The following is an 18,331-nucleotide window of genomic DNA, read 5'->3' as shown; positions in this document are numbered from 1 at the left end:
ACACGTCGTCGCTGAGCTTGTGCTGGTAAAGCGTGAACTCCGGACGAGTCGCTGGCCCGATCGTGAGCTTGGTGATGGAGACGAGGAGTTTGACAAACCCCTCGGGCACATTAGTGAACACCCGAGTCTCGCAGTCACTGCCAGGCATCTACAAAAGTAGGCAAAAATTCTGAGTAGTCAAATCATAAATTTATGATGACCAATAGAAAATAGCTACATTTGCAAAATGCTGAAAAAGCACTAAAAACGCTAATAACCGATTAGCGATCGCACCTAGTGGCTTCCTATAGTCAGCCTGGCTCTGATACCAAGCTTGTCACGACCGGTTTTTCCAATAAAACATTTATTGAGAAACCGATCCCTTTTATGGACCAGTAGAGAAGAATCCTTCTCACTGGTAGACAATTTCTTGATCACAGAAGAAAAACCAGGAGTACTAAATATAATACAAGGTTGAGCGGAGACTGCTCAACAATTTATTACAAGCACGCCGATAATACATAAAGGCGGATAGGGTGGCATAACTACTGACTCACAATAAAAGCGGTGGTGGATATGTCACAGTGAAGTGGGTGACATGACTCCTGAATCTAACAGCTCATCGAGCGTCAGAGTGCGGCTCGAGGATTCTTATTGTGGGTGGCGGAAGCGTATAAAAATACAAGTGACCAATACCCAGGATCGCACAGGCCTGACTGGGACTCCTCTAGGCGCCGGACTCACTATCAAACTCTTCATCCATGAGATCGCCTTCGTCAACATCTGGCCAAATCAACAAGCCAGGTGAGTACTATGAAAGTACTCTCAAGACAGTTTGGACATAAGATATAACAAATGTAAACATGATGCATATGAACAGATTAATAAAGCGCACTCAGATAATAAAATAGCTATGCATGGGAAATAAAAAGGAAGTCGGGCGGTAGTCCTCCCGAAATCCCAACGTAATGCTGAAGGCCAATCGAGTGTCTGAATGACTCCTCGGAAGGATACAAAATAAAATAACAATGCCGCAGTCGGGCGTCAAGGCGACACCACATAAAGGGCTTATAATGGAATATAAATGACAGTGCGTGCCACAGTCGGACGTCTGAGCGACATCACGTAAAGGGCTTATATCAAAAGTAAATAACGAGCGTGCCACAGTCGGACGTCTGAGCGACATCACGTAAAGGGCTTATATTGAAAGTAAATGACAAGAGTGCCACAGTCGGACGTCTGAGCGACATCACATAAAGGGCTTATCTTGAAAGTAAATGACAAGGGTGCCACAGTCAGACGTTTGTGCGACATCACATAAAGGGCTTATATTTCATAATATTTCAGTAGCTCAGGAAGTTATATCATTTCAAGGAAATACTCAGGTATGAAATAATAAAAAGGTTAGTCCATCCACAGGAATAATAATTCAACCGGGTTTACCACTCAAGCTTGTTCACCGGGGATTTACCAGGGAGACTGACACGGGGACTGACATGGATATGGATATGCTGGCCATGGTCTTTGACCATGGACACGATGACTCGGAAGGGTTTGACTCTGCAGAGCTTGTACTATTTAACCACAGCCAACGGATTTCAGTAGTCACAGGGGACTAGTTCCGTTTACGGTGTTTTAGGAGAAACACATCTAACCAGTACACACCCATTCAACATTCCGATGCCAGGAATCACCCTCGGCAACGTTCAAGAAAAACTTTGAGACGGGGAGGCTACAACCTCGCGTAGCATGGGATCAAATTTATACCGCGCGCTCTAAGGGGTGCCCTCCTCTCGGTCCCAACCGGAAACAACCATGCCCCCTGACCGGATGACTGGCTTTAATCCAAGGCCATGGAACCCTCATCCCGGCCCCTCTATTTGGTGTGTACAAGGAAAGAGGTTAGCAACTTACTAAACCGTATTCTTTGCAGAAAACATGTGGCAGCACGAAAGGGGAAGAACGGTAATGTGGCTCAGTCCACGTTAACGTCGGAGTTTATCGGATGACGTAAGACTGGCATGCTACAACAATACCATCTTACAACCTTTCATGTTACCACATGATCAGGTCATCTCTCATCAAAGATCACAGTAACTTCCAAACACAAGGTTAGTTGCCTTGCATGCAACGTAATACTCACCGATGCTCATATGCCATGCTCAAACCATTCAAGCAAACATGCAAAACACCTATCATATCAAAGGTTCAAACATGCTTGCCTGGTTCGGAGAAGTCGGAGTCTAGCTCGGCGAAGTTCGCGGCTCCGTCACCTCCTCCGGAACCTACGGTATAACGAAACCGTATACTAACGTGAAAATCGTTGCGTGCATAAAAATTGTTCCAAATTTTTTCCAAATAAATACTATAAAAAACTAGACAAAAATATAAGACTGACAGAAAAAGAATCAATCAAAAAGCATCTTTTATTAAAAAGATATAAGGGTTTTAGTCCAAGGACTGATCTGTGATGAAATAGAAAAGATCCAGGGACTTGTTTGAGAAAACAGAAAACGGTTCGGTAGGAAATACGTTAGCCCAAAGAGAAAACACATTTTGCCCGAAGGCGCTTTCAGAAAACGGTTCGAGGGAGAAAGGAGAGAGGCTGACGGGGGGGTCCCACCCGTCAGGTTCAAAACTTCCAACGGAGCTCGCCGGCGCCCGAAGGCTGCGGTGGTCGCCGGCGTTGAACCACGGCGAGGCAGAGAGATCGGAGGGTACCAACAGGTTCAGGGTGTTCTTCCGCGTCGGTGGGTGGTGGACTTGGCCGTCGGAGAGCACCACGTCGACGGCGACACTATCTCCGGCGGACGGTGGTTCGGGCGATGGTGGAATACTCCAGTGGGTGCTGCAAGCTTCAAATTGATGCGCGGGTCAGAGATGTGGATGTACTAGGAGGCTACTGGCAAGAGCTGAGGGGTAGGGGTGCACGCACGGGAGTGAATCGCGCTGGGTCCCGAAGCGGGTTGAGGCGGCCGGAGTTGGGGAAGAAGACTCCCTCGGGGCTCTTCCAGTGGCTTGGCGTGGTACTGGTGGTGTGTAGAGGTGGTGCGGGTTCGAGTTCGAGCTCGGGACCTCCTTTTATAGGCGATCAGAGGGGGTGGCCGTGAACGGGATAGCTCCGGCGAGCAATTACGGCGAGGCAGAGGTTGGGCAGGGGGTTTAGGAGGCTAGGCATCATCAGGGAGGATCACTGGCTCCGTTTCTCTGCTCAAACCTCGGTCGGGCTTGCGTAATGCACTGGCCCTCGACGGAACGGCCGTACGGGCACGGCGGCGGCAAGGGGCGCGCTCCGCGCCTACCAGTTCACGACGACGGACCTGCGGCGTGCACGGGTGAGTGGATGGCCACGCGGTGGCCTCTGGTGGCTTGGGCGGCGCTTGACGCCGCCGTCCAACGCTGCGCCTCTCTGGCAGCCGCAAAGGGCGCTGCTGCCGTCGCTCACGGGGTGGCGCACCTCCACCAGCTCGTCGCCAACGCCCGCAAGCTTCCAGGCGATCGTGCGGCGCAGGGATAAGAAGGAAGCACAGGGTGCAAGGCGCCACCGCGGCTACTGGCGAGATCGAGATAGGTTTCTAAAGAAAACGACATCGGCCACTGAAACTGTATCTCTGAACTTCTGAACTTCGACAGTAATAGTGCCCTTCAGGTGTTCGACGAAACGATATGGCATGAAGAAATTTTTTTCTGGAGCTGGGACTTGGTGAGGTGACCTCTCGATGCATCCAGAGGCTGCCTGAATTTTCTCAGATTTTTAGGAGGAGAAAACAAATGAATTTCATCAAATTTGGCAAATATGGTCCAAACTTGCAGCAAGCACAATTTGAAATATTTGAACTAGAAACTAGTGGATCATCATGGATCTTGGTTGAGGACTCTAAGGACTAGCCAGGGAAATTGGTTTGGAGGAAAAACTCAAAGGAGAAAAGGTAGTTCCTTTGTAAATCTCCAAGAGCCAAAGTAGAAGGCAGAAAATATTTTTGATAAGAAATAAATGGAAGGAAAAATCATGGGGAAGTTCAACTTTTGCTGGATTTGAAGTATATCTTGATACAAAGATGGGAGGTGGCTTTTGGGAGGGGATTTCCACTCATGTCATGGCAAGAGGAGTTTTTGAAAGGGAAAAGGATCACTCCAAATGCCATAGGCTATTTTAAAAAGTTTTTCAAAAACTTTCCCCAAATGAAAAACATTTGTGTTGAGTCAACAAAAGATGGAAAAACCTCCAAGACCAAAGATCAAGTTTTGGGTGAATCCAAACAAAATACTTGTCATAAAGGAAATTTTTTGAAAGGGAGAGTTCTTTAGAAGAAATTTTTTAAATAACCTCCCTCAAATCAAATAAAAGTTTTGATAAAACCAAAATAAAATTTTTGGGTGTCACAGTCAAGCACATGGCGGGCACTCACCGCGCAGAGGAGGGACTTGAGGACGGCGACGCAGGCGGCGTCGGAGACATTGGCGGCTTGGAGCTGGTCCCGCAGGGCCTTGTCGTCGGCGGCGTTGCAGCAGGTGGCGCCAGGGGCGTTGCCGCAGAAGGCGAGCGTCCTGTTGAGCGGCAGCGGCGCCCCTGATCAAAGCAGCAAAACAAGAAGACATGGACTGTATATATGTAGCAGAGAGAAGCAGAGACCGAGCAGCAAGCGGCGGTGTGCTGGACACTGAGTACTGACTGGCGTCGGTGCAGAGCAGCAAGCGGCGCCTCTGACTGGCGTCGGAGGAGGGGTGGAGGGGAGGACCGGGCGGCCGGGCGGGGCGGCCGGGCGAGGGCCTCACCTCGAACGGGACGAAGATGGTGGGGGCGGAAGGGTTCGTCGCCGCCGGGGCGAGGGTCGGAGCGGGGGAGGCGGCGGGGGCGCGGGGGTCGCGGCGGCGCAGTACACGGGTCGGGGCAGTGGGGGGGTCGGGGCTGTGGGCGGGTGAGAGAGATGGGGAAGATAGAAATTTTTTTAGTGGGGTGGAAGGGTTAGCAATGGCGCACCCCTGAGCGGTGCGCCATTAGAATTTTTTTATAGCAATGGCGCATCCACACCCGGTGCGCCATTAGAAATCTTTTTTTATAGCAATGGCGCATCCCAGAGAGGTGCGCCATTAGTAATCTTTTTTTAATAGCAATGGCGCACCCCAGTGAGGTGCCCCATTAGTAATCTTTTTTTGTATAGCAATGGCGCTCGGGAGGGGAGGGAGGGGGAACCGAGCGAGGAGACAGGGAGGGTGCGGGGGGTCGGCGGCGGCGGTGGAGCGGGGAGGGTGCGGGGGGTCGGCGGCGGCGGTGGAGCGGGGGAGGGTGCGGTGGGTGCTCGGTGGCGGTGGAGCGGGGGAGGGTGCCGTGGGTGCTCGGTGGCGGTGGAGCGGGGAAGGGTGCGGGGGGTCGGCGGCGGCGGTGGAGCGGGGGAGGGTGCGGTGGGTGCTCGGCGGCGGTGGAGCGGGGAAGGCTGCGGGGGGTCGGCGGCGGCGGTGGAGCGGGGGAGGGTGGGGGTGCTCGGCAGCGAGGGGGATCTGGCGAGGGGGGATAGCGATCGAGATGGAGGGCGATCAAGATCGAGTGTCCTCATGAATATTCAATATTTTTTCATATTGAATATGAAAAAATATCATCAAATTTGAAAAAATATTCATGAATTCAAAAAGTGCCCATGAAATTTAAAAATATTCATGAGTTCAAAAAATATTAACAAATTCAATACTTTTTGTGAGTTAGAAATTCAATACCATAATAAACATAAATAAATATTCATGAGGACACTAGAACAGAAGAAATATCATTTCAATATGTAAAAATACAATCGAGAAATGAAGGCTACAATTTAAATACAATCAATCTTAGCTAGCTATCTGTTCACAATCTTCTTGCCCTTATTTTTCGTAAATGGAATTCTTCTCTTGAACGGACGTCCTTTAGGTAGGGTGGTCCTGCTTCTTCTTGTGGTGTATGCTGGTACTTCATCGTCGTCGTCATGTTCCATCTTCGGGTCGCCATACTTGTCGAAGTCTTGCTCATTGGCGACTCCATCCATTCCGATGATCTTCCTTTTGCCTCTCCTCACGACAACACGACTGGGCTTTGACGGGTCGGTAATGAAGAAGCATTTGTCCACTTGGGAAGCCAGTACCGATGGCTCATATTTCGCGGTGACATTTGCGCCCGCGGTCTTGGATTTGGCTTCGGGTATAATCATGGTGGTGAAATACCGGTCTTCTTTTAGGACGCTCTTGGCCCATCTGACACGGAACATCGGGACCTTCTCTCCAGCGTAGCTCAGCTCCCAGATCTCCTCGATCCTTCCGTAGTATCTGTCCTTGTCGTTACCGGTGTAGCGTTCCATCGTTATCCTAGAGTTCTGATAACCATCGCTCTTCATGTCCTTTCCCTCGGTGTAGAATGTGTAGCCGTTGATATCGTACGCCTCATAAGTCATCAGGTTGTGCTCGGCGCCCTGTGACAAGGCGAATATGAGTTGTTCTTCCGCGGAAGAATCCTCATGTAAAGGTACGACAGAAGCTTCTGCTTGAACCAACGCGTGAAACATGAGTTGTGCTCTTTGATTATATCTCCGTCCGTCCTCTGTTGGCCTCGGTCATTGTACGTCTTCTCAATAAAGGTTTTGTGCTCTACCACCCAAGGATCGACCACGTCTATGTGTTGTAGCGCGACTAGGTTTGCTCTTTCAAAGTCGGCGAGTCGACCCTTGAAGTCGACATGCATTTCGCGGCGACCCTCACGGTGACCCCATCCAGCGAGCCTGCCGAGGTGCCTGTTGACGGGCAGACCAACGGGGTTCTCGATGCCTAGATAATTCGTGCAGTAGGAGATGCACTCTTCGGCCATAAAGCCCCTGGCTATGCTTCCCTCTAGACGTGACATGTTGCGAACGTATCCTTTGATGACACCATTCATCCTTTCGAACGGCATCATGCTATGCAGGAACGTCGGCCCGAGTTGGATGATATCCTCCACGATATGGACCAGCAGATGCACCATAACGTCGAAGAATGCGGGCGGGAAGTACATCTCAAGCTCGCATAGTATCACCACAATCTCTTCCTGTAGCCTTCTGAGTTGCCTCACGCCAACCGACTTCCGAGAGATGACGTTGAAAAAGTTGCATAGGCCAAATAGCGTTTCACGGACGTGCGCGTCCATGATCCCACGGATTGCAACTGGAAGTATCTGCGCCATCAGCACATGACAGTCGTGAGACTTCATCCCGCTGATCTTCTGCTTCGCTGAGAAAAGGTATCTGCTTATCTTCCCCGCGTAACCGTAAGGAAGTTTTACTCCTATGAGGCGGGTGAAAAACTGATCGATCTCCTCCTGACTTAGAGTAGCACGCGGGAGGGAAGTCATTTCCGGTCTTCTTGGCCTTTTTGCCTTTGGGACGACTTTCCGTGTCCTCCTTCGCCTCATCATCATCATCATTAGCGTGAAGCTCCTCCATGATGCCGATTGATTTCAAGTCTTCCCTTGCTTTCGGCCCATCTTTGGTCCTCTCCGGCATGTTGAGCAAGGTACCAAGCAGACTCTCGCACACGTTCTTCATGGTATGCATGACATCAAGGATGTGAGGCACACGGTGGATCTTCCAGTACGGCAAGTCCCAGAAAACAGACCTCGTTTTCCATACCTTCAGCAGCGGCTCTTGCGCCTTTCGCTTCTTTCTCGGCTCTGGCGCCTTTTGCTTCTTTCCCGGCAGTGGGCAATCTTTCCAATTTTTCAACAGCTCATCTATTTCCTCGCCGCTCCTCGTACGCGGGCGTCTTCGGGGTTCGGTTTCACCATCGAACAGATCCTTGCGTTTTCTCCATGGGTCATCATCGCGAAGCCACCTTCGATGTCCCATGAACACGGTTTTCAAAGACCTGGGATCTCTATCTAGCTGGCGATCCGTTGTGTCATCCATGCACCTGACGCATCCAGAAAATCCGTGGACCACCTGCCCCGCGAGATATCCGTAACCGAGATAGTCGTGCACCGTCGTGAGCAGTGCGACTCTCATAGGGAAATATTCTTTCTCTGCGGCGTGCCACGTATTGGCTGGCATTTTCCACAACGTGTCTAGCTCCTCTTTCAGCAGCCCCAGATACAGATTGATGTCGTTCCCTGGTTGTTTCGGCCCTTCAATTAGGATACTCATGTGAATGTAATTCCTCTTCATGCACAACCAGGGGGAAGGTTGTACATCCACACAAACACAGGCCAGGTGCTATGTGTGCTTCTCTGGCTGCCAAACGGATTGACTCCATCGATGCTCGCGCCCAGCATGATGTTCCTTGGATCGTTCCCAAATTCTGGGTGTTCGAAGTTCAACGCTTGCCACTGGCTCCCATCCTTAGGGTGACTGAGCATCTTGTCTTTTTTATTTATCTCGGATCATTTGTGTCATCTTCTCGCTTCTTCTCCTCCCTATCCGCGTGCCAACACAAGAGCTTTGCTACCTTAGGGTCCGCGAAATACCGCTGCAGACGAGGAGTGATCGGAAAGTACCACACCACTTTTCGAGGAGCTTTCTTCCTCTTCTTGTATCGAGTGACGCCGCACACCGGACATATGGTAGACTCCGCATGCTCATCCCGATAAATGATGCAATTGTTCATGCGCACATGGTATTTCACGTGCGGTAAATCCAGAGGACACACGATTTTGTTTGCCTCCTCGAAACTGGTCGGACACTTGTTCCCCTTGGGAAGACGTTCGTGCCAGAATGACATGTTCTCGTCGAAGCATGCGTCGGTCATTTTGTGTTTTACCTTCATCTCCAGAGCCATGATCGTTACTTTCAGGCAGGTATCCTCGGGCCTGCATCCTTCATACAATGGAGTAACCGCGTCTATCTCCAGTTGATCCAGCTTGGTTTTCTCTCGGGCGGCAGCTCTTGCGTTATCCGTCTGCTTGAGAAGCAGCTCTTGAATATGAGGGTCCTGCACCCAGCCCATCGATGGTCCATCGTCGTCTGCTCCGGCATCTTCATCTTCATGATCATGCCCTTCGTCTGCTCCGGCATCTTCCTCATCATCATGTCCGGCATCTTCTACATGATGATTGTGTACTGCATCTACTTCGTGATCATGTCCTGGAGATTCCTCGTCTTCTCGCCAGCCCTCGTCGCGGTTGTCTTGCTGCCCTTCCTCATTTCTTGCCGGCAAGCCCCCATGGACGACTTCATAATCATCTTCATCACCTTGCCACCGATAGCCATCCAGGAAACCACGCAAGAGCAGGTGGTCCCGCACCTGTACGGAATCCGGGTCCATAAGGCTCCTCAGCTTGCATCTTCGACACGGACATCTTATCTCCGTCTCGTTATTTTGAAGCATCTCGGCCTTCGCAGAGCTCAAAAACCTATTCACGATGCCTTCGGTCATCGTGTGGACCATGGTCGCCTACCGGGTAGAGCAAAATGATATTTTAGAACCAAAAAAAAATTTGGCATGACTTTGCCTAAAAATAGGACCAAAAAGAATGCATAGTGCCAAAATTCTCGCCGAAATGGAAATGAATCAACATTCCGGCAAAATATTGGCAACTATCGCATTTCAAATACCGGTACCGGCAAACACAAACATATATGCAACACCACAAACATATGGAACACCACAAACATACATAGATCTAGCTAGGCCATAAAAAGTGCATGTGCACGTTGTTGGAGGGAGAAAAAAGTAGATCTACAACGTAAAGAAAGCTTTCCCATTACTTACCTATCCAAAAAAGGTAATTTAACCACTTAATTTGGATGAATCTATGGTGCAAACGAGGTGAGGAGGAGGAGGCACCCGAGACAAGCTTGGAGGAGGAGGTGGAGAGAGTGAAGTGGCGAAAGTGAGTGTGTAGGTGGCTGTCCAAAATATCTAGCTGGTCCCAGGTTACTAATGGCGCACCACCAACAAATGCGCCATTAGAAACCCTGGATACTAATGGCGCACCAGCTGGCGGTGCGCCATTAGTAGTTTTGCAAAAAAATGATTGTAGTGGCGCACGGGGTGACTGGTGCGCCATTACTAGTTAAAACTAGTAATGGTGCACTGCGCCCCGGTGCGCCATTAGTATTTTTGGAAAAAAGAAAAAAATGTTAGTAGTGGCGCACCATGGTTGTGGTGCGCCATTAGTGTGATAGACACTAATGGCGCACCAGCACACGGTGCGCCATTAGTATTTTTGGAAAAAAGAAAAAAATTGTTAGTAGTGGCGCACCATAGTTGTGGTGCGCCATTAGTGTCTATCACACTAATGGCGCACCAGCATACGATGCGCCACCGCTATATAGTACTGGCGCACCGGATGTCTGGTGCGCCATTAGTGTGCATATTGTCTATAGCCCTTTTCCTAGTAGTGTCTCCCTCTTCTCTATTGCAAGACCACCGTCTCGCCTCCCATCTTCCAAAGCTAGCACCGGACCACTCAGAAGGACATCTATGGGGAGGATGCAGCAGCGAATCAGGCAGATCGCCGGTGGCGACCAGGAAAAGTTAGCCAGGTTTAAGGAGATCCTTAGTTGGTTTGATAATGAGTGGGAGATTTCAAGGACGGTGCGGGCCATGTGGCAATGTATGCGAAAGAGGGAGACGACGGCGATGAGGGCGGCGATGTACATGTATTCCTCGGCGGCAGTCACGCCGCAGTCCTCCGAGTTCATCGAGTATCTCCTCTGGGCCATGGAGCAGACAGATTTGCCCGAGGTGACAGTCATGCAGAGGTGGTGGGCGTACAGGTCGAAGGTCGAGCACCTAGAGGATAACAAATCGATCGAGTATGGTGTGCCATTCGTGAGGGTGTAGAGCCAGCCGGAGCCACAAGAGTATTCATTCTCCCACCGCAAGAGGAGGTCGGATGGCGCGACGTCGCTTCCCCGCCATTCTCCACGGTTCCCTCGACGCTCGCCTCATTTCAACGGCGGCGGTAGGGTTTAAGGTAAGCTTCGCACTAACCTAATCTTCCACCTGCTCATGCTTACAATCAGTGTGACAGCAAATGAAAATCATGCTTACAATCAGTCTCCGAGTACTACGCCAATCACCCTAAAATAGCTCTGGACCTTTGGGTCAAAGTTGTGACACAGTGTACAAATAAAGAAAAATAGATTGGTGCTTCTTTCAGAAAAGAGTACTCCCTAGAAAACTGCCAATATAAGCTACTAGTATTTGGTTAGATGATTTGCTGCCGAGAAAGATCCGTCCACAGAGAGCGCCACACATCCCACTGGTGGTGGTGGATGCCAATGCGTGCATGCAGCATGGTTGGTGTCGGTAATTTTTACTTGGCACACCTCGCACTCTGCATATATGCCATTTCCATACGTACATTTGTGCAGTTCCACCAAAATGCAGCTGAATAACCATGTTGACACAGATAATGAAAAAGCGTGATTACATTATAGTGGCACTAGTTGATGAAACACACAAAATAAATAGAAGAAAATATTTCGATAGTATCATAGTATGCCATGCTGCGAGGGCGAGATGGTCCCTGCGACGCCTCATACGGTACGCCTCATACTGGACAGCGTCCCAAGTCTCCCAGATACACCTTCTGCCAGTGATGAACATCAGTGTACAGCGGTAGTACAAGGAGGCGCCTTGAGACATTCAAATCTCAATTTTTGTACATATCAACTAAAATTAAGCACCCCAGTTTGCAGATACGCTTAAACATTAACAATGGGACTAGTTGACGAAACATACATTAACAAAGAGAAGCACTTTCTTTATCTACATTGGAAATGAAATGATAGAGATGACACTCGCTCTATTTTAACTGTATTGTTACTTCATTTTATCAGTGACACTAGGGTCGAGCAGGTGGCAAACGAGGTGTACCGTGCATCGCAAGGATGGAGGTCGGGGGTGCTTAGACTGGGATACTGAAGCTGGCTCTTTCAGTCACCAACATGGATGATTCAATTCATGGGACCTTTTGGTGCAGTTCACCTAAAATGAAGCAATGTCCCGTGAGCTAGCAGCTTCTTCTTCAATTTTTATTAAGAAAAGGGCTCCAGCCCCGGTTCCATTTCCATCAGAAAACGAAACCCACAGACCTTCTTCTTCATTAGTTGCAATAAAATTGAGCAACATCAAGGTTGGTTGTGAAGCTCCTGGAATGCTCAACTATAATTTGGATATCATTTGTGCAGTTCAACTAAGATCGAGCGTGAAATCTATATCTCTGTTTGCACAAAAAAGGTGGAAAGGAGGGTGACTAACAAGTGATGAAACATGCATCAAATGAAAAGAAGCATGTTCCTTATCTGAATGGCAATCCTACAAGGACAGTAGCAATTTCTAAAGCACTGGCATTGCTAGATATTAGTGTGGGCATTAGGATTAACTATGACAACCGTTAAATATGACATTACTTTGGGCACGGGAGAGTAGGCGGACCAGGACAGTTGCATTTCTAACGAAAAGAACCAACTTATCTTAATGGGAAATTTTAGCAGGACATGTAAAGAAGTGCCATTGATTCATATTACTGGAGGCATTACATTAAAAACAACATTGGTTTAATGTTTCCTTACATTTAAGAGTGCGACTGCTACTTTTTACAAGTGGCATTACATAAGAGTGGCTCGGGGCAACAAACATCAGAACATGATATCTGGGTTGGTCCCATTTTTGTTCGGTATAGCCATCTTATACTGTGTGAGGCTAGCAAATCTAGTGCTGGACTTACTCTGTTGACTTGTCCCCCAGTCCCCACTTTCTTTCCTTTTTCAACCAATAGATCGGGTATATATTGAGTTTGTACTGTGTTTCCCTTTATTTCCCTATTAGACCTAGAGACCAGTTGGATAGCCAGTCTCTGCTACTTTTCGCCCCCATTATTTCCTCTTTAGACCAAGTCCTAGATTCAGGTAACAAATCCTCCCCCACCCCCACCCCCTTTCTTCCTTGTTTGAACCAAGTAGTACTAGATTCGAGTGCATGAACTAGTTTTACATCTTAAACGTAAAAAATTAGGTGGTTTTCGAACAGCCGATCGATCCTATCTACGAGGGGGCCTGAGAAATAGTAAAAGATACAAATGCAGCGACATCAGGAGCTCGGGAAATAGAGCATGGCCGGTTTCGAAGGAAGTTATACCTGATGGTCGCCGGGATGTCGCTAGGTCGGCGGCGGGAGGCCGGATCTGCCCACACTACGGCGGCGAGGAAGAAGGGGTCGGAGGCCCTCCCTCGCCAGCGGTGCTTGGGAGAGAATGGCAAGGCAGGCTGATCGGGACGGGCCCAGAAGTGGGTAAGAGCCGTCGCCGAGGACGACTGCGTGAACGTTGCACCTTCTCACCTTCCCCGGCGGAGAGGATCCGGCTGGATCTGTGACCAGCGGTGAGCAGAGAGTGAGAGAGAGTGTGGCCACCGCTGTTGGGTTTAGATCTGGAGAGGCCGAGACAGTGTGAAGAGAGCAACACTAGCAAGCAAGCGCGGAGGCTCCTGCCTATATAGTGGAGTAGTACTAGTTTTCTTTTGTCTACCGGAGCCGGCTTGACCTCGTCAATCACTGTCGAGAAGTCTTCATCCACGTGGCCTGGAGGCGCAGTTGTCGTCATTTTGATCTGAAGCGCTAGATTATAACATATAACACGAAAAAATGCCACATGAAAAGAAATCATAACCTCACTACCCAAAGGAGACAACATGAATCCCGACGGACAAACTAGACGAGGAACAAAGCTCAAATTAAAGATAAACTCGTAGAAAAGGGGTCCGTCGATAGATGTCCTAATTAACATAGCCGGCTTGAACTAGATGGCACCTGAGTAGTCACTGTTCGTGCATGTGCCCCCAATGACTAGCCCAACTCAGTTGTCGCTATTTAACCCTCGCAGTGATCCGAAGCACATGACACCTAATTTTGCGAGATGACAAGAAACCTTTTTTTAGATTTCTCACCACAACTACAGACATGTACAACACAGCCTGCACGATATGTAGACGATAGCCAATCCAGGCGTGTCTGCTGGAGTCTGGTGACATGCATGGACGAACTGATCTTTCGTGTCTTGCAGGTATCGTCCAGGCACCAACATACTACAACACTTCTCTAGTACTATCGCTCATCTCCCTCTTCTATTAAGTCACCCGACTTGCGGGGCCGGGGAGTGTGCCTATGGTCGGTTCTCAATTGCCGTCCCACATGTGTGTGCAAACGCAATACGACGCGCGTTCCATTCGGAGAGCAGCGTGCCAGACCGACCGACCGTCTGGGGTGCGACACGAATGCGACGGACGTGCTGTATACTCCGTACATGTGTACCGCCGTTTTCTAGACGCTTTGCTCCATGGCGCGGGCGCAATCCATGGATACAAAATTAGTATACTGTATACTATTTAAAAGTCGAGGGCGGGGCTTTTCCTGCGTGGTAGGCGGGGCAGTTCCGCCTAGTCGGTTCGACAGAGACGCGAGAAGACGAGGGAGTAGGCTGCTGCAACCGTAGGGCTATGTGATTTGACAGCGAGTTACTGCTGGACAGGTGGGGCCCCGTGATTTGACTTGCCATTATCATTTTAACTGCGGCGCTACGACCGGCGTGAGACTCCCGATTCCTGACCACCTCCATACAGGTGCCTCTCCCAATGCTCCACCATGTAGTAGAGGCTGGCTCTTGCATGAGAGCCCACTTCTCCACTTTTTCCTTGCCTCTCTTTCCTCCACATATGCAAAAATGCCATGTAAAGCGCACTATTGTACTTACTTTTACTTGCTCCTACATGTGCTTAAGCTTGCCACATAGGCATAAAGTCTGATGTGGCAAGTTAATCAAGAAGAGAGAGACTAGTTTGGTGACCCAAGGAAGAAACGGTGCTAAGCGCGTGTACCTAGGTGAAAAGACAATTTTGAGTCTATAGCTAATTAAATGAAGCAAACTTAGCAACACCATTTCATTGGAAGAGGTCACTCCTTGGCAAATGCAATAAATATTAGTACTCCCTGTGTCCCATAATATAAGAACGTTTTTGGCACTACACTAGTGTCAAAAACATTCTTATATTATGGGACGGAGGGAGTACGAAGAAAGAGATAGAGAGGAGTAAAAAAAATACACTTATAGCCAACCTTGTTGTAGTATGAGTGACTAAGTGATGACTATGTATGACATGCCAACATCAGATAGCCTAACGCACCGTGTTAAATCTCCAAGGGCGCGAGCGACGCGACGGTCGTGGTAGGCGCGACCATGATACGGGCTGCTGGCAGCCCTTGCATCTGAGATCAAACGGTCGCATGCTAAGTTGCTGAAAATTTGCAGAATAACCCTCCAGGATAGGATATTCACCCATAGGTCTAGAATCATGCCATGCAACCGTTCGATCTCAGATCCAAGGGCTCTCGGAAGCCCGTATCATGGGAGAATGGAAAAGCCACTACCCTGCCATTCGCATGCTGGCAGTTCGCTCCTACTCGTCCTCGCACGTCCTTCAATACTACGGTGGTTCGCTCCTAGTCGTCCCGTCCATTCACATTAAGGCAGTTCCACTAATCCTAACCCTCCTCCCAAATCCATGGCGTCCCAAATCTCCACGATCGGCGGTGAGTACAAGGTTAGAACCATCACCGGCGATGAGTTCGACGTCATCTACACCCGTTCTTCCGCGACGGTGAAAGGATGCCTTTCTCGCTTCAGACGCATGTTCGAAGACTCAGATGATGAGTGGGTAGCTGGGCTAGATGTTGAGTACACCACAATCCTAGGACGAGAGAAGGATCTAAAGGACGAAGAGAGGAAGAAGCCCGCCGTGATCCAGGTTTGCGTGCATGACTTATGCTTGGTCTACCACATATGCCATGCCGACGTTGAGTGCCAGGATTTTAAGCACTTCCTCGAGAGCAACCTAGTCAAATTCGTTACTGTAGACTTTGGTAACGACAAAGAAGTCCTGCGTCGGATAGGCCTGGTTGTAGGCAACACCTTCGACCTCCAGAAGAATCGGCTGGTGTCCTCTCGTCAGCCTTCAATGCTGACCCTGGCAGGAGCCATGGTTCATCCTTCGTACGGTAAACTGGAGAAACCTCCATAAACGTTTCATCGTCATGCATGGCAGCGGAATGTACTAGATATAGACCACATCCACTATGCTGCAATGGATGGCTACCTTTGCTTCAATATCTACAAGGGTTGGATGAAGAGCAACAGCCAAGTGGGCGGTTCAAGCAAAGAAGTATCGGCCAAGAGGAACAGGGACAAGGACGAAGTCGAGGACGTGGACGAGGACTCCGAGTAAGGTGGCAGTGTCGTTGCTCATGGTGGTTGCAAAGTGTTATGTTTGAGGGGTGTGTTGTGCTGAGCCCCCAACAGAACTATGTTATGTTTCTTCTCGTTACTTTAACTCTTCAATATGTACATACTAGTATTTCTTACATTTCATCTTTTAGTTGGTATAGTACTACCAATCGTTTCTTCACATTATATACGTACAATATATATGGCCAACATCATATAGCCAGCACTTTAGTTGTCAAAGAATTTTCGGGTGCTTAGTTTTGTCAAAGAATTCTAGGATCCTTAGAGGGTGCTTGGATCCAAGGGACTTATTTTAGTCTGACTAAAAATAGTCACTTTAAGAGGCTAAAGTTCCAAGCACCCCTGACTAAAGAGGGGCTAAAACTAGTCTTGAGACTAAAAAATTTTAGTCAGGGGTACCCCTACTAGAATGTGGATTAGTCCTCTCTCTACTCATTTAACTCTTCTCCTTTAACATAGGCGAGTTCTGGATTGGAGGGTTTGGAGGATAATAAATGCTCATTAACTTGATTTTAGCCTCTTTAGTATTTGGATACAAGCATGGGTGAGGCTAGCATATTTTAGTCCCACTACTTTTAGTCATGGGACTAAAACGTATCCAAGCACCCTCATAGTTTTATTTGAGGGGTGGGTTGTGCTGGACACCATTATTGTGACTAGCCTTTTTAATAGTACTATATGCATAATTTGGCGACGAGAGCTCTCCATATGTACCACCTTTTTTTTAATTTCAAGTTTTGCTCCATGGCGCAATCCATCGATACTACTATTGTACACAAGTATACATTTTTTAAAAGGCTAGAGGGCGGGGCAGTCTAGCTTGGTCGGTCTCACGAGAGGCAAGGGCCTTTGTGATTTGACGGCTCATTACTGCTGGAAGGCGGGGCCTTGTGATTTGACTGCTCGTATAAATGCGCTGACGACCTGATCGAGGAGGAGCAAAGAACCGTGCGGTATACTCAAGTTTTCCACTGGAGTAGTACTGCGACGGAGGAGCACGAAACACGGCAGCCCAGTGCCATATGGCGATAAAAATGATCTAATTTGCTAGTCATCTCATTGTTAGCATTGTTCTATTCATTCCCTAAAAAAACCATTCTATTCATGCCTCGCAGAGAACGTGACACGTGTGGCGAAACACCCGAAGCAAAAGATGAAACACAAGAGCAAAAGAAGGAGGAAGATTATCACCCGAAATGATCTAATTCGCCGCGGAGTCATAACTGCTTCTTCATCGCCTCCAGGACCTCCATCTCCTTGCGCGTCTCCTCCGCCATCTTCTTCATTCTGTCCATGACGCGGGATTTCTCGACGCGAGCCTTCATCATCTGTTCCACGGCCGCATTACGTACTTTAACAGCAGCCGGGTGCTCGATGCGGAGCTTCGCCAACTCCTCCTTCTGTTCCATGACGAGGGCCTGCAGCATCTTCATCGAGGAACTACTATTCTCATGCAGCTTCTTCCAGCCGGCGATATTCTCCTTCAATAGGTCGATCTCGTGGCAGAGCTTCACCTTGTCCTCCTAAAGTCGCAGGATTTCGCCGGTCGCCTTCTTCTCCGAGGCAATGCTCTTCTTCAGCAGCATCACCAAGCCGGCGGTCAACTCCCCCTGCTGATTGAGCTCAGCGGGCATGTCGTCGAGGCTCTCCTTCAGCAACTCCATCAAGCCTTGGATGAACTCCTTCTGCTTATTGAGCTGACCGGGCATGCCGTCGAGGGATAACGATTACAGCTCCGCCGGCTCAGCATGTTTGCCTCCGCGGCTAGGGCGCTCCTGGGAGCCAGCGCCTGCCTGTGAGAGATCTTTTGAGGTCTCTGCGTGGCGGCGAGCCCTCTCTTTTTTTTCCGCAGCCTTGGTTGCCGCTCCCTTGTTACGATTAGTTCTCGACCTAGAGCTCTGCTCACCGGCCATGGCAACGACGGACGAAGATGAAGCACTTGTGAGGAGGAAAGGTAGAGTAATTTTCGGTTAGGTAGTTCCCCTTTTTATAACCTAAGTACTAGCACTAGTATTAATACCTGCATAGTGGGAGCACGTTCAGGTTTGGTACGTACTAGTAGGTGTGAGCAGGCTTTCGAATGTGATGGGAACAAGGTAAAGATTAATTGATGGTTTT

Source organism: Aegilops tauschii, chromosome 1 (genome assembly GCF_002575655.3).
Source record: "Aegilops tauschii subsp. strangulata cultivar AL8/78 chromosome 1, Aet v6.0, whole genome shotgun sequence".
NCBI lineage: Eukaryota > Viridiplantae > Streptophyta > Magnoliopsida > Poales > Poaceae > Aegilops > Aegilops tauschii.
The sequence above is the reverse complement of the archived record's forward strand: the minus strand, read 5'-3'. Positions refer to the sequence as shown.